The sequence below is a fragment of the Neomonachus schauinslandi genome, chromosome 8, assembly GCF_002201575.2.
Source record: "Neomonachus schauinslandi chromosome 8, ASM220157v2, whole genome shotgun sequence".
Lineage (NCBI taxonomy): Eukaryota > Metazoa > Chordata > Mammalia > Carnivora > Phocidae > Neomonachus > Neomonachus schauinslandi.
Genome location: NC_058410.1, coordinates 58,549,339 through 58,564,609, shown reverse-complemented (window position 1 = coordinate 58,564,609; position 15,271 = coordinate 58,549,339). Strand labels below are relative to the sequence as shown.

General features: G+C 36.3%; 1 protein-coding gene and 1 pseudogene across 2 annotated transcripts in view; both read left to right on the top strand.

Moving 5' to 3' along the window:
- Nucleotides 1–15,271, top strand: part of GRIK2 (glutamate ionotropic receptor kainate type subunit 2) — a 666,284-nt gene that overhangs the window by 204,704 nt on the left and 446,309 nt on the right. The window lies entirely within an intron of this gene.
- On the top strand, nt 937–1,832 carry LOC110583141 (annotated as a pseudogene).

Sequence of the window (15,271 nt, the reverse complement as noted above, 5' to 3'; positions counted from 1 at the left end):
AGTTATTTGGACAATGCTCTTTTTTTCTCCTCCACATTTTCACTTTTTTCCTCCTGTTTGTATGACATCAACCTGGCTTGTTGCTGGACTTCCCAGTCACTGTAAACCCCCTCTATAACTCTTCTTCCTAGTTCACTTGTCCCTGTCTCCAACCTGCTTTACTCCTTCTTAAGCAGAACAGTATGTCTTTCCTTTGTCTCAACATATCCTTGGGGCAACAAAGTTCAGTGTTTAAGTGTGTGAGCTCTGGACTGAGCCCTCATTGGTACTCACCCTCCTCTGCTTTTTATTAGCTATGTGGCCCTAGGAAATTTACTTAACTTTTCTGTGTCCTGATTTCATTTCTTACGTGTTTTTGCAGGAATACAATGAATTGATAAACGTAAAGCACCTAGAAAAGTATAGTATGGTAGAAAGTTCTCATTAAATGTTAGTTATTAGTATTATCTTGCTTCAAGGGTTCTCATCCTAAAAGAAAAAAAAGGAAGAAAAGAAAACATTTTAAAAAGTACCCTATCATTGTTTCACTAAACAGAGATAAATATACTCACCACAAGGAATTCAGTAGTCAACATTAAAGTAAAATTATTTCTTCCCGGCTAAAGAAAACAAATTGTAGTTCTTTACTCTAAAACTAGAAGCCATCATACCCTCATTTTGATCATTTGTTTTTCTCTCCAACTATGGAAAGTGATCATCCTACTTTTATTTTTTATGGTGAGTTCACGATTTTTTAGATATTCTATGATATAATTGTGTAGCCTCACTTTTGTTGTAAAAATGTAGCTTTCAGGATTTTAGTGATAACAGAATAATGATTCCTTTTGCAATTCTTCTAACAATGATTAAGACACCAGACGATACCTCTTAAGCAGAAATTGTTTCATGCTTTTTCTCATTTAAAAAAATTGAATGATATGGGGTGTCACGTGCCAGCTGCCAGCTCCTTTGCCTGCAGTTCCGCTTCCCGCCCACTCCAACTATGTTCTCCGCCCTCGCCCGCCCTGCCCGCGCCGCTCTCCGCCGCAGCTTCAGCACCTCGGCCCAGAACAATGCGAACGTAGTGGTGCTAGGGGCTTCGGGAGGAAACGGGCAAGCCCTTTGCACTTCTTCTCCTCAAGAACAGTCCCTCGGTGAGCCGCCTGACCCTCTACGATACTGCTCATACGCCCGGAGTGGCCGCAGATCTGAGCCACATAGAGACCAGAGCAACGGTGAAAGGCTACCTCGGACCTGAGCAGCTGCCGCATTGCCTGAAAGGCTGCGATGTGGTGGTTATTCCAGCAGAAGTCCCGAGAAAACCAGGCATGACCTGGGATGACCTGTTCAACACCAATGCCTCAGCATTGCCCCGAGGCCGTCATCATTTCCAATCCGGTGAACTCCACCATCCCAATTGCAACGGAAGTTTTCAAGAAACACAGGTCTACAACCCCAATAAAATCTTCGGGGTGATGACCCTGGACATTGTCAGAGCCAACACTTTCATTGCGGAACTGAAGGGTTTGGATCCCACTCGAGTCAATGTTCCTGTCATTGGTGGCCATGCTGGGAAGACCATCATCCCCCTGATCTCGCAGTGCACTGCCCAGGTGTACCTTCCCCAGGACCAGCTAACAGCCATGACTGGGCGGATCCAGGAGGCCGGCACCGAGGTGGTGAAGGCCAACACTGGAGCAGCCTCAGCCACCCTGTCCATGGCATACGCTGGAACCCGGTTTGTCTTCTCCCTTGTGGATGCGATGAACGGAAAGGAAGGAGTTGTGGAGTCTTCCTTTGTTAAGTCCCCAGAAGCAGACTGTGCCTATTTCTCCACCCTGTTACTGAGCTGAAGGCCTCCATCAAGAAGGGAGAGGAGTTCGTGAAGAACATGAAATGAGAGGGGCAGCCAGCAAATAGTCCCTTTCCCTAACTTATGAAGGCATCATGTCCCTGTAAAGCCATCTCCTTCCCCCTGTGTTTGAGTTGCGTTAACCACGACTGTCGTATTAGTGTCGCCATACCTTCCAAATCACCGGTCTGTCTGTGGGCGCATCAATAAAAGCAGGCTTTGATTTTCAAAAAAAAAAAAAAGAAAAGAAAAAGAAAAAATTGAATGATATGGATTCTCAGAGGGGGAGATTCAATGAATGATAGATTTTTTTAGAGATGGAATATAACTTCCGATAATACAGTATATCTCCCTACATTTTGACAATGAAGACTTTGTGCCCATTTAGTTAGATGACTTGAAGAGAGTCTTGTGTCTCAATGTCAGGATTGGAGCCAAGCAACTCTAAATACTACTATTCCTGCGCTCTTCTATGTTGGTGTTAGCATAACTCTAGAATAAAATTCAACATCAGTAGTGTTTTGAATCAGCATAGAAAAAACAATTGTTTTCATACTTCTTTCAAGGTGAATGGTCAACAATAATGTGGATTCATCACTTATTTGAATGTTAAGTGAGTCACACCACATTGGTTTAAGCCCTAATCAAAGAAGATTATCTTTAAGGGTAAGATAGACATCTTTGTATCTCCTATATTCTCTTTTATTTTCTTATACTAGGATCTTACACAGCTCTTAGTCTACTTCTTGTTGAAAACAGTCTACGGTTGCATTCATTTATGTAATATATTCCAAAGTATTTTAATATATTAACTTCTTTTTAGTCAGCATATATAAGACACAATCCCTGGTTTTGAAGACCTTAACCAGTCAACTGAAAATAATGGATGTGAAATAGACACAAGAGGGCAAATAATCAACAAGTACATCATCAGTGTCAACTGAACAGAAATTTCTGCTCTCAGAAATTTCATAAATTCGAATGTGTTCACGTCAAGCCAAGGTGAATAGAGTAGTTGGCTTGGCTGGCTTAATGATAGCTAACAGGTGAATATTTTGTTAAAGGTTTGAAGGAGGTGGTTAGGAGTTTGCGCTTCTGGATAAGACATGGTCTTGTAGATCATTCTAAGGGTGGAGAATAGCATAACCTCAATTTTGGCAAGCTGGGTTTTTGGTCGGGATATTGAAGTTCACATGAGGAGAAAGAATTATTGAATTTTAGGGGTGAACTGATATTGGGGCTGGAACTGTTTGTGGAGGAACTTAAAAACCATGCTCAGCAAAGTCTGCATTTAATTTTATGATTTAATATGCTTTGCTTTTTATTCTCTTTTAGCAAGACCTTCCTTCATAAACTGAAAATAACTCATGAATGAATTATAACCAGTATCTCTTCATGTTTTAGAAGCTCCATGAATTTATAATGAATTCTATTCTTTGTATTCTCTGTTGAGTGATGAAAGGGTCAGAAGCACAATTTATAGGTTAAATGATATTAGAGAACTATGCATTGTATGACATATTTCATTAAAGCAGAGGCTATGAGCTGGGGCTTTAACAACTAGGAATTTCACACATCTGACCAGCAATCTTGTTCATAATTACTTTTATAATTGCTAAGAATAAGAAAAAAAAGAACTGGGTGCATACATTTTCTTTAAATTTTTACACCTGTAGTTTCTATTCAGATTGGATTTTAGGTGTAAGGAGATACTATGTCATATAAAATATAAAGTGTAATAATTACTTCTGTAATGCTTTAATGCTTATATAAAGTATAAGTTTGTCTATATGTGTTCTGAAAGTATACAGTATCATAGTAGCAATGTACTAAAATTAGAATTGAAATTCTTTTACGGATTTATCTTTGTTAGGAGTAGAAAAGGTTAGTTACAAATGAGTCTAAGAAAATTAAAAAGCAGATTGTATCCCTTGCTTCTCATTAAAAGGTTAATTGTTCCCATTTGAAAACTTGGCTTAAAATCTCCCTGCTCATAAAATATATAAGTATTTAAAGTAAAAATGTAATGTAATATGTAATGTGCAATTATAATATGATAAGAGACGCATGTATATGGATATATCCAATGGATGATATTAGTAACTAACAGTAAGTCAGTTTTTAAGATTTTTATTTATATTTTTGAGAGAGAGCACAAGCAGGGGGAGCGGCAGGCAGAAGGAGAGGGAGAAGCAGGCTCCCCACTGAGCAGGGAGCCCCATGGGGGACTCGATCCCAGGACCCTGGGATTATGACCTGAGCCGAAGGCAGAGGCTCAACTGACTGAGCCACCCAGGTGCCCCATAACAATAAGTCAGTTTAAAAAAACAATCCAGACATCTTTCCATTTGCCCTTCTGGATCCATGAGATCTCATGGGAGCCTAGTTTAGTATACACAAAACTGTGATGGAAATAAAGAACAAGGCAAGACAACGTATAATTAAGTGATAAATGGCACTGCCTGAAGTGCTGTTAGAGTTTAGCAGAAGTACATATCGCCTTTAAGAAACATAGAGATTTTCCAGATTTTGTAACACTCATTTTATTCATTTTAATCAATGGCCAAAAGGAAGTTTCAGACCCAAGAATGATAAACTGCTATTTGAAGGGCCGTTCGAAGATAAGAAAACTGGTAAATTATCCACATAATGATAGTTTAAAAAGCCAATAATTTATTTAAATATGTAATGACCTATTTGATGATGAACACTTTTTTCTGCTCTTTACTAAACAAGATAATGATATTTTAATTTCTTTATGGTAATACATAACACTTAAAAAAATCATATTGAATAGCTTCCTTTTTTAGATACAGTTAAATGTACTAAGTTCTCAAAACAGTGGGTGGCTTGAGCCTTGAGATTTAAAGCAGGCCTACAAATCTGTAGAAATAACAACAACAAGATAGTGAAATGAGGGGGTTCACAATTGTTAATAATTTTTCAAATTTTATATAATTACTGGATGAAACAATCCCATTGATTTATACCTTTCCCTTTTCATTGGATACCATTCTATGAGAGATAAATTGTCACTATTTACATTTTTTACTGAATTCCTGTTTTCTGCTACCTCTCAACAAAATACATGCAGTGTGGCTGAAATGCAATGGAAAGGTTTGATGCTTCTATACATAAGACCTGAATCCTCCCTGTATCACCTTCCTGCTGTGGTCATTACCAAGTGCTTTGCAGTCTTCAGTTCTTGTATTCCCATCCCTTTCCCTTCCTTCCATCCTCCTTCCCTCCCTCCCTTCATTCCTCCGTTCCTTTTATCTTTCCTTCATTTTCCTTTCAATCCATAGAGGGAAAGTGTCTAAAAATGACAACAATAGCAACAAGAAATCAAATCTTAAATACTTGTGCTCTAAATTGCTAAAAGTTGGGTATGATTTTAAAAATATTTAAACTCAATTTTTGGCTTTTTATGCAAATATTTAAGTGTCCTATAGGTCCAAAGTGACTATAAATACCTTCTGTGATTACCTTGGTATAAGCTAAATCAGTGTTATTTCTTCCTAACCTTTTCTTCCAAGCTTGAATAAAAGTCATAGAAAATGGTTTTATAGAAAGTATCTGATTAGCATAATAATTTCATAGGGTAGAAATATAATGATTGGATTATTTCAAATACATAACCTATTTCTAGAAAGTGGAGCCCACTTCCTGTTCTTGGATAAGATAATAATTTTCTAGTGGATGTGGCATGAATAGAAAAGGCAGTAGGCTGACAGAAATCCACAGTTATGATTTCTGCTGTTCAGTGCAAGGTCAATGGTTAATTAAGTCACCATCGGTGGAAATTTGATCATGGATGAGGTCTTCAACTTTGCCTGTATTACTGGGCTCTCACTAGATGACTCAGCTAAGTCATTATATTAACTTTGCTTCCTCCAGATAGGTACATGATTCAGACTAGATTGACAGGGGATTTAGGTTGTGATGCTGTAATATTACTTTCTAGATACCATCACGCATTTCAGAAAACACACATTTGCCTGTGAACAAGGATTTAATTTTAAAGGTTTTGTTTGTCATGCAAATTAACTACATAATGTTATGATGGTTTAGATTGGCTAGGATCTTATGGGTGCCTTTATTCACTGACTCATTAAATAATTCATTCATCCATTTCCACAAATACTCATGGAGTATCTCTGGTGTGCTAAGTGCTATGTTGGGTACTGGAGTTAAGAAGGAGATGATAAAGAACAGCATGAGCCTTGACATCACCTGAGTCCTTCAAGCTCCTCAGTTCACCGCAAGGTTAACTGAAGCCCAGAACACTTAACTGACTTTCTTAAAGTTCAGAGTTAGTTAATGGCCAAGCCAGGACTAGAATCTGTCTCTAAACTACCACCCTGCTTGGCACTTACTGTAACTATGAAGCTTTTTAATTTTTTTCCCTATAAATTCACATAAGCATGGTGTAGTATGATTGAGCATCATAGATTTGTATCAGCACTTAAATATATATAAGTTAAACCACAGATGCCAGAGAAAACTCAGGTGAATTTAGATGCGGGTAGTGTATATCACAGCCCAAGAAAAGTTTTTCCACTTTAGAGCAAGAATATCTTTGTCTAGATTTGTATCTTTACATTTGTGTACATTTATATCTTCATTCTGTGAATTTGTCCATAAATAACCCTCTCTCTCTTTCCTCTAAAGTGTACTTTATGCCACATTTTCTGTGTTACAAGCAGGTATGTGAGAAGGAAAACAAATGGCACTTTTACTCACATTACAACTATGGGATATTTGTTGTCCTCTGACAAAAGCTAAATACATATTCATGGAATCCTACAAATGTAGTGGAAATTCCATCTTTGCCTCTAGGCTGCCTTCAACTAGGTCACACGAGGCAGTTAGGGATATATATTGGTTCTTATATGTCTACTGGGAGAAATCCATTTCTGGAGGTTGGGCTGGGAAACAGTTTAGGTTGTGGCTTATGTATATTTATAGTGCTTACATTTACTCTCTTGCTGTCCCCCTGTGTGAATTGTTGTATTGTTTCATTTTGACAGTATTGGATGAGGCACAACATTTTAACCTCTTTTCTCTTGTAATTATATAAACATGTACACTGTACACAGTGACCTGGGAATGCTGATCAGAACATCTGTTATGATAAACGGAACAGCGAATGAAAGTTGATTTTTGCATTGTAAAGTACTAAAAGTCACTCTGCTGATCTGTGGCTTTATGCAAATCAGAGTGTTTGAAAATGTTGCTAAACCTGTCATTCTTTAACTTACCAGAGGTAGAAAGACAGCTTGTTTTTTATTGTTCTCGCATAGTGTCTGCCCAGCTAGGGAGTTATCTGTCTTTCTTGGAAACAATTAAGTTAACCTTTATAGCAAGTTGGGTAACAGTTTAAGTACTCTAGATCCTGCAGGAAAGCGCCAGCTTAGAATAACCAGTAATGTCCGGATAACCTCAGGACCTCAGCAAAGGTTCTTCAGTATGCAATCAGCATCAATTCCATCTGTTCTTGGTAAATTTTGGGCTAAGGAGCCAAGAGCCATGGGGTAAGAATGGATAAAATGAATATTACTTATCATTCTTCTCCCAAAATGAATGATTAGTTGCAGACCCTAGATCCAGGAGCAGATGATGAGCTCACCTTGCATGAGAACCTCTGCCCATTCTTCTGATTTCTTGCAAACCCTCTTCACTGCAGCATGATAGCGAATCTCAGGAGAATTAGCAGTGACCTTTCCCGTTATCGGCGTGACTGCAAGCAGAAGACATTTTTACATACTATTTTAGAATTACTTTTCATGTATTCATTGATTTTTAAATAAATAAATAAAATATATACCAACTTATATTTGGTTTCTAATTTAAACAGCAACAATTTTGATTTTTGAGTGGCTTAACACATCTGAGACTTGGGAGAAAATTTTAACCAAGTTATTCACATCTCAGTGAATATTGAAAAGTGGTGTTCTGGGGGTTGATGCTAAAGTGACATTATCTCTGCCTGATCTGAATTGCTTCTCTCAAACTAAGTCATTTTTTTTGTTCAGTTTTCAAGATCATTATTCCATAAAGGTAAAGTGATTCATTTCTTTCTTTCTTTTTTAATTGAAGTATAATCGACACAGAATATTCTATTAGTTTCAGGTGTACATCAAAGTGATTCAGTATTTTTTTATAAATGTATAGTGATCCTCATGATGTCTAGTTGTCATCTGTCACCAATATTATTGACTATATTCCCTATGCTGTACATTACATCCCCATGACTTATTTTTTCTATAACTTTAAGTTTGTACTTCTTAATCTGCTTCATCTATTTTACCCCCCCCCCAAGCCCCTCCCTCCTCTGGTAACCAGAAGTTTGTTTCTTGTATGTATGAGTGTTTCTGTTTTTCTTTATTTATTCATCTGTTTCTTTTTTAGATTCCACATGTAAGTGAAATGATATGGTATTTATCTTTTTCCATCTGACTTGTTTCATTTAGCATAATATCCTCTAGGTCTATCCATGTTGTCACAAATGGCAATATTTCATTCTTTTTTTTTTATGGCTATGCAATATTCCATTGTTGGTGTATATAGATAGCACACAATGGCATGCCACATCTTCTTTATTCATCTATCAATGGACATTTAGTTTGCTTCCAATTTTTGATTATTATAAATAATGCTGCAGTGAACATAGGGGTGCATCTATCACTTCTAATTGATGTTTTCATTTTCTTTGGGTCGGTAACTAGAAGTGGAGCATATGGTAGTTTTATGTTTAAGTTTTTGAGGAACCTCCATACTGTTTTCCATAGTGACCTCCCCAATTTACATTTCCACCAACAGTGCATGAGGGTTCCCATTTCTCCACATCCTTATCCTAAAATTTGTATGGAGCCATAAAAGATTCTGAATAGCCAAAGCAATCTTAAGAAAGAAGAACAAAGGTGGAGGTATCATGCTTCCTGATTTCAAACTATAGTATAAAGATATAGTAATCAAAACAGTATGGTACTGGCATGAAAACTGACATATAGATCAATAGAATAAGAATAGAGCCAGAAGTAAACCCACACACATATGGCCAAATAATGTATAACAAAGGAGAAAAAAATATACAGTAAGAAAAAGATGGTCCCTTCAGTAAATGATTTTGGGAAAACTGGACAGCTACATGCAAAAGAATGAAACTAGGAAACTACCTTACACCATATACAAAGATAAATTTAAAATGGATTAAATGCTTGAATGTGAGACCTCAAACTGTAAAGCTCTTAGAAGAAAACATGGGCAGCTCTTTTACAGCAGTTTTAGCAATATTTTTTTGGACCAGTCTCCTGGTGGCAAGGCCACAAAAGCTGAAATAAACAAATGGGATTATCCCAAACTGAAGTGGTTCATTTCTACAGTGATGAGCTAAATTTGCTGAATCTATATTTAGATATTTCCCTAAGATTGGAAACATTCTCCCTTTTGCTTGGGTTCTATGTATACTAAGAATCTAAAATCATATATAATGTTCTGTCCCAAATTATTCTATCATCAAAAACTGTTTTCTGCCTGTAAAGGTATCTCAGATCCATAAAATTCTTTTTACTTCAAGAAGTTTAGAAAATAGTAATTATCTATAATTCAGTTATTCATAACTGTCCTCCATTAATACTTTGATGTCTATCATTTCAGACATATTTCTATATATGTATATTTATTTTATATTTATATATCTATAAATAAGTATTTAGACATAACTAAAATGAAATAGCTAAGTTTTATTGAAATTGCACTGTTGTTCTAAGACTTTTAACTTATTCTTGGGGCGCCTGGGTGGCTCAGTTGGTTAAGCGGCTGCCTTCGGCTCAGGTCATAATCCCAGGGTCCTGGGATCGAGCCCTGTGTCGGGCTCCTTCCTCAGTGGGAAGCCTGCTTCTGCCTCTCCCTCTGCCTGCCGTTCCCCCTGCTTGTTTTCTCTATCTTTGTCAAATAAATAAATAAAACCTTAAAAAAAAAGAATTTTAACTTATTCTTTTATTTAACCTTCACAACAATCCTATGAAGTTGGTACTTGGTAATACAAATAACTTGGTATTTTCTCCCATAGGAAACTGAGGTATAAAAAATTAAGTGATTTCTTTAAGGCTGCTCAGCATAAAGGCTGAAGTGGACTATGAGCTCAAGCAGGCTGACTTCAGAGACCTTTTTTTTTTAAGTTTTTATTTTAATTCCAGTGAGTCAACATACAGTGTTATATTAGTTTTGGGTGTACAATATAGTGATTCAACAACAGAGATCTTATTCTTAACCACTACACAATATTGTCTCTTAAAAAATGCTGATTTTGACCTGCTATTTCATTAGCAATTTATTTTGAATATTTTTACATGATAATAAATGTACATCTACGCAACTATTTTAATAATTGCACACTCTTCCAGTGGTTTACAATGCTATATAGAACCAACCCCCAGGTGATACACATTTAGATTGTTTTTATTTTGTTTCATTATTAAAAATAGTACTGCTAGAAATGTCTTTGAACATGCATAATTTTTAGTATAATTTGTCTAACTCTTCAACATCTATGTAGTGACAGACAGCTAAAAGGTGGGAATTCAACATGGGGCAAATTCACAAGAGTTTATAGGCTAATTATTCTCACTAATGAATTTTAGGAGCATTTTTTTAAATAAAGGGGTTTTTTTGATTACAGATCTACAGTTTACTCTCAGGAGCTCTTTATGAGTAGTATCAGTTTTAAATGAAAATCTGTTGTGTGTGTGTGTGTGTGCACATGTGTATGTACTCTCCACCCTAAACACACAGAGACTGATAATCTACAACTGGGTCATTTCACTTGACTATAGGATAGACTCAGTTAGGTTGTGTCTACACAGAATCAGTGTAAACATTTTTGCCAATGACCTATTGCTTTGTTTCATAGTGTTAGGACACTGTATTTTTCTTCCCACCTTTGTCTCTGGATTAACTACTTGGTCATTTAAGTTTTCTTTAGCTCTTGCTTATGTATGAGTCTCTGTAGGTGTATACCACTTTTGCATGAACACTCACATGTACATTAGTTCTATATTAGATCTCTACTGGCTTAGCCACATTATCGCATTTAAAATTTCCACATGCTTGTTTGAATTAGATGTTTGGAAAAGGAAAGCTACTAACTTTAACACTTTATTTATATATTTACAGTTTCCATGACAAACAGTTTTCTACAATATTTTATTTTCACACCTGTTCTGGATTCTTTCAGTTTTTAAATTTCTCAGCAAATAATATCCATTATTGAATCTTAAAACTAGTTCTGAAGAGTAGGAATTTTTGCATAAATTCCAATTAGCCTTAAAGATAAAGTCCCCTATTTTACAGACTGTTCTAATTATAAAAATAACTCATAATACTTTGTATTTTACAAAAGGCTTTAGCAAATAAGTTAGGCTTTCTGGATTGCTGTGAAGAAAAATACAGAGGAAGGGACACAGTCTGACCCACATGATTCTCTTAGTTGCCTGGGAAAAGAAAAATAGATAATGGTAATTTGATCAATTTCTACAATATTTATTTTTATTGATATAAAAATATTATCATTTCCTTCCTTTTTTTTTGAGAGAGAGAGCTCACACAAGTGGGGGAGGGGCAAAGGGAGAGGGAGAGAGAATCTTAAGCAACCTCCATACTCAGCAAGGAGCCCAATGCGGAGCTTGATCTCAGGACCTGAGATCATGACCTGAGCCAAAATCAAGAGTCCGATGCTTAACCAACTGAGCCACTCAGATGCCCCTCCTTCCATTTATTTTGTATTAATACTTGCAACATTGTCGTATTCCCTCCCCATACTAGTGGTTTAATCTTCAAACATTCATTAGACACACAAAGTATGCCAGGTACCAAATTAAGTCCAACAAGTGAGAGATGAATAAGTTATCTTCTCTGTCCTCAAAGGGTTTTCAAAGGAATTCTGCATGGTAATAGAAGGTTATGCCAGGGATGCTGTTAGAAGTACCAAGAAATAGGAATGAAAAAGTGTTTCAAGTGGAAGGCATGAAATCTGTCTGGGGAGTTTGTGGATAGGTAGGCTTCACCAAGGAGATGATGACATATTATTAATAATCACATGACTGCTAACCTTTTTAGCAATCTCAAAATACTTTATGTCTGATTAATACTACAATTGTTAAAAAGGTCAAACAAGGGCGCCTGAGTGGCTCAGTTGGTTAAGCGACTGCCTTCGGCTCAGGTCATGATCCCGGAGTCCCGTGATCGAGTCCCACATCGGGCTCCCTGCACAGAGGGGGGTCTGCTTCTCCCTCTGACCCTCTTCTCTCGTGCTCTCTTTCTCTCATTCTCTCTCTCAAATAAATAAATAAAATCTTTAAAAAAAAAGAAGGTCAAACAAAATTTTTTTTCTATCTTAAAAATGTTTTTTTCATTTTTTAATTTAAATTCAATTAATTAATATATAATATGCTATTAGTTTCAGAGCTGGAGGTCAGTGATTCATCAGTCTTTTTTTTTTAAGATTTTATTTATTTATTTGTGAGAGAGAGAATGAGAGAGAGCACATGAGAGGGGAGAGGGTCAGAGGGAGAAGCAGACTACCTGCCAAGCAGGGAGCTCGATGCGGGACTCGATCCAGGGACTCCGGGATCATGACCTGAGCCAAAGGCAGTCGCTTAACCAACTGAACCACCCAGTCGCCCTCATCAGTCTTATATAATAGCCAGTGCTCATTACATCAGGTGCCCTCCTTATTGTCTATCACCTAGTTACCCCATCCCCCCACCTCCTTCCCTTCCAGCAACCCTCAATTTGTTTCCTATGATTAAGAATCTCTTACGGTATTTCTCCCTCTCTGGTTTTGTCTTGTTTTATTTTTTCCTCTCTTCCCCTATGATCTTCTGTTCTGTTTCTTAAATTTCACATATCAGTGAGATCATAAGATAATTGTCTTTCTCTGATTGACTTATTTCACATAGCATTATACCCTCTAGTTCCATCCACATCATTGCAAATGGCAAGATTTCATTTTTTTGATGGCTGAGTAGTATTCCTTTGTGTATATATATACCACATCTTCTTTATCCATTCATCTGTCGATGGACATCTGGGCTCTTTCCATAGTTTAGCTATTGTGGACTTTGCTGCTATAAACATTGGCGTGCATGTGCCCCTTCGGATAACTATGTTTGTATCTTTGGGGTAAATACCCAGTAGGGCAATTGTTGGGTGATAGGGTAGCTGTATTTTCAACTTTTTGAGGAACCTTCATACTGTTTTCCAGAGTGGCTGCACTAGCTTGTGTTCCCACCAACAGTGTAAGAGGGTTCCCCTTTCTCTGCATCCTCACCAACATCTGTCATTTCCTGACTTGTTAATTTTATCCATTCTGACTTGTATGAGGTGGTATCTATCGTGGTTTTGATTTGTATTTCCTTGGTGCCAGTGATGTTGAGTATTTTTTCATGTGTCTGTTGGCCATTTGTATGTCTTCTTTGGAGAAATGTCTGCCCAATTTTTGATTGGATTATTAAAGAAAAATATTTTTAAGGGTTTTAAGAAAACTTGCCTAAAAAGAGGTGAAAGTAAACAGTTACTTTTTTTATTTCCCTTTATCTCCTTAGTTAAAACAAAATAATAAACACACAAAAATACACACAAAAAAATATTAGTTAATAGTCCAACTAATAGCATAATAGTTTTAAAAGAAATTCTGCAAAATAATTATATAAGAGGGAATTAAAAGACTTTCTTGAAGTAATAGTCCATATAAGTAATATAAATTCTATTGTATATAATATCAAATTACATTTTTTTTTAAAGATTTTATTTATTTATTTGAGAGAGAGAGAATGAGAGAGAGAGAGCACACATGAGAGGGGATAGGGTCAGAGGACGAAGCAGACTCCCTGGCGAGCAGGGAGCCCGATGCGGGACTCGATCCCGGGACTCCAGGATCATGACCTGAGCCGAAGGCAGTCGCTTAACCAACTGAGCCACCCAGGCGCCCCTCAAATTACATTTTTAAGCTGCTTTATGGATTACACTATTGCTATTAAATTGATTTCTGATTTTTTAAAATATCAATTTTCTAACCATCTTTTAATTACTCTTTCTGGATTAAAACTTAAGAAATTTACCCTCCTAACATCTTTGCATAGCTCTTTGCAAACTCAAAATGTATTTCCATCTATATTTTTATTGATTTTTTTTATTATTATGTTATGTTAATCACCATACATTACATCATTAGTTTTTGATGCAGTGTTCCATGATTCATTGTTTGCGTATAACACCCAGTGCTCCATGCAAATTAAACTCAGTAATATTTGGACACATGGTTTCTCAAATCTATATATTTGTTGGAAACTAATGTTAGGGTGTTAAAGAGTGTGCCATATTTGCAGGAGATTGGCAATTAACCACATTTTAAATTCTGACATAATCAGTGATGCTCCCAATTTACTTTGCAGTTCTTAAGCCGTCTTAGAATTATGAAAATTTTCTGACTCTTGCATCTTCAAGATCATTTCACCTATTCCCTATATTTTGCAGAAGAAAAAAACAGAGGTCTGGATTGTGAAGGGATTTGCTCATTCAATCACTTTTTGCCTTTTCTTTTTATTTAGCTGACCTATTTTTTAAAAATCAATATAATTAAAATGTGTGCTCTTGGCCTCAAATAGTTGGTGTTATTTATACTGTTTATATGGTGATTATTCATGTGGCTGCCTTCCCTGTTATCTCAGTTTGATCTGTCCTATTTATATCTTGATATTATTCAAGCATCTGCCTTCCCAATCAGTATGCATTCCTTCTAGGTCTTAAATTGCTAACATTTAAGTACCCATTTCCCAATTTTCCTCACAGTATGTAGTGCATCTGCTTTAAAAGTAATATTATTTGAATGTGTATCTCCATGGTTCTCTCTATGATTTCAAGGGTCCGTTTGTAGAAGGAAAAATCAACCCCTATTTTCTATCCACTGGCAAAAAATATGTTGGAAACAGTAGGAGGTTTGTAAAGTTAAAAGCTTATTTATTTTTATAATAAGAAAGCACATTTACATGCCTGAGCACAACCAATCTTTGTTTAGTGGGACTATGACATTATTTCCTACAACTTGATTTTGGTTTATATAATGCCTTCTAACAGGTAGATATTCTTTATTTTAGACTGCATCAGCAGCTCCCTTTTTCCAAATGCCCAGCACAAGTTTGAGTTGCACGGAATATGATAGATGGAGGAGGGGGAGGTATACAAGAGTAGCTTTCATACCTTTTATAGATGAAGAATTTCAGAGTGCTAGAACTTCAAAAAATTCCAGGACATTCTACAGACAAAATTTTCATTAGTCACATGTTTGTATAGTATTTAGTTTACTTGAAATATTGACAAAGCTGCTAGTTTGTATGTTTGGATGAGACTTAGTAACATTAGAGTGAAGAACATTATTGT